We start from the raw sequence: 2,500 nt of genomic DNA, 5'->3' as shown, positions 1-2,500 counted from the left end.
TAGAAAAAATTCCGAGATGTGTCAGACTTCCAGGAAGGGGGCGCCTCGGGAGGTGTACCTAGGAGGCTTCCAGGGGCCTGGGTACACTTTTCAGAAAGTACCGTTGGGACTTAGAAAAATTTTCAAGATTTTTGGACTTAGAGCGATTTTTGGATTTTTGTGCAAAAATCGAATTTTCCCTTCTCCCACCGCTCTGGGGCGTCAATATGAAGTGGGGACCCGAGGGAGAGTGCCTCCCATGAGGGTAGAATGTGTGACTTTTGGGGGGAAAGTCGAATTATGGAGCAAAAACCATTTTTGGGGACTTAGAAAAATTTCGAGATGTGACAGACTTCCAGGAAGGGGGCGCCTCGGGAGGTGTACCTAGGAGGCTTCCAGGGGCCTGGGTACACTTTTCAGAAAGTACCGTTGGGACTTAGAAAAATTTTCAGGATTTTTGGACTTAGAGCGATTTTTGGATTTTTGATCAAAAATCGAATTTCCCCTTCTCCCACCGCTCTGGGGCGTCAATATGATGTGGGGACCCGAGGGAGAGTGCCTCCCATGAGGGTAGAATGTGTGGCTTTTGGGGGGAAAGTCGAATTATGGAGCAAAAACCAGTTTTTGGGACTTAGAAAAATTTCGAGATGTGTCAGACTTCCAGGAAGGGGGGAGTCTCAGGAGGTGTACCTAGGAGGCTTCCAGGGGCCTGGGTACACTTTTCAGAAAGTACCGTTGGGACTTAGAAAAATTTTCAGGATTTTTGGACTTAGAGCGATTTTTGGATTTTTGTGCAAAAATCAGATTTCCCCTTCTCCCACCGCTCTGGGGCGTCAATATGATGTGGGGACCCGAGGGAGAGTGCCTCCCATGAGGGTAGAATGTGTGGTTTTTTGGGGGAAAGTCGAATTATGGAAGAAATTGAGTTTTGAGGACAAAAAAGTGTTTTGAGGACAAAAAAGTTTCTTGAGGACAAAAAAGTTTCTCGAGGACAAAAAAGTGTTTTGAGGACAAAAAAGTTTCTTGAGGACAAAAAAGTGTTTTGCGAACAAAAAATGGAATTTTGTGATTTTGTGTAAAAATAAGTAAATTCCCCTACTTCCACCACAGGGGGGCTTCAGTATGTTGTAGGGCCCCCAGGGAGGGTCCCCCAACTGGGTTTAAAGTTTGTGGATCCTGGGCAGAAAGTTGAATTTTGGATGAAAAACCGAATTTTGGGACTTAGAAAAATTTCGAGCTGAGCAGTGACAGACTTCCAGGCAGGGGAGCCTCTCTGGAGGTGTACCGAAAACAGTTCCAGGAGCTGAGGTCATTTTCGAACATTTTTTGTTCGCTCAAATTTTTTTTGTTTTTGAGCTCTAAAAAGCTGTTATTATCAATTGGCTCAAAAATTTCAAGTGTCATGAGCTAGTACATGTTGGAGGAATACGTTTTAGGCAAAAAATTGCAAAAAAAAAAATCCAAGTGAAAAAGAACCGGAATGGGGAATTTCTGACTGCTGTAGCAGCCGCACAGTTCCAGGAGGTCGGATACATTTCCGACTTTGTCCCGCTCATTGAAGTACATTGTCCCGCAATGCAAATACATAGTAATGCGCACCTGCGGGAGAATATAGGAGAGAGTGGGCTCTCTCTACCCCGATGTATGGCGGTTGTTCCTATGGTTCTCTGGCTCGGGTAGGCGACTTAGAAGGTGGTCCCTCTTGTCGTGGAAGTTGCAAAATACGGCCGAGACTGAACTTCCACGGCTCCAGGAGGGACTTTTGCTGGTCGTGCGTCCCAAGTGAGAGAGGCGATCCTGGGGTACCTGAGCCTGACCAGACCCTCCCTCGGTGGTCCCTGGTCTTCTGAAGGGTGATGGCATTCAGGGGGGCAAATCTGGAGTCCGTGGCCGAGTTTGGGCTCTAGAAGGCGGACGCCCCTTCTGACCATGTCCCCTCAGAGCCGGCTGGATGGTTCATGGTCCGCGGCTTTGTCTGGCGGTCTGTGCCCAAGCCGGAGAAGCTGTCCTGGGGTACGTGAGCTTTGACCAGACCCTCCCTCGGCGGTCCCTGGTTCTCTGGAGGTGATGGCTGTCAGGGGGGCAAATCTGGAGTCCTCGTGGGAAGGAGGGCTCTTGAAGGCGGACGCCCCCTCTGACTATGTCCCCTCAGAGCAGGCTGGATGGTTCATGGTCCGCGGCTTTGTCTGGCGGTCCATGCCCAAGCCGGAGAAGCTATCCTGGGTACCTGAGCTTCGACCAGACCCTCCCTCGGTGGTCCCTGGTTCTCTGGAGGCGATGGCTGTTGTCAGGGGGGGGGGGGCAAATCTGGAGTCCTCGTGGGAAGGAGGGCTCTGGAAGGCGGACGCCCCCTCTGACTATGTCCCCTCAGAGCATGCTCGATGGTTCTCAGTCCCTGGCTTTGGCTTTTTGGCCATCCTGGGGTACATTCTTGCCAAAAAAAAAAACGACTAAGTGAAAAAGAACCGGAATGAGGAATTTTCTAGGTGCCGCATCCGCCCTACAGTGACTTGAGGCCGGG

This window comes from Dendrobates tinctorius, unplaced genomic scaffold, assembly GCF_039654945.1.
Source record: "Dendrobates tinctorius isolate UK_male_01 unplaced genomic scaffold, ASM3965494v1 ptg000655l, whole genome shotgun sequence".
Classification (NCBI taxonomy): Eukaryota; Metazoa; Chordata; class Amphibia; order Anura; family Dendrobatidae; genus Dendrobates; species Dendrobates tinctorius.
The sequence above is the reverse complement of the archived record's forward strand: the minus strand, read 5'-3'. Positions refer to the sequence as shown.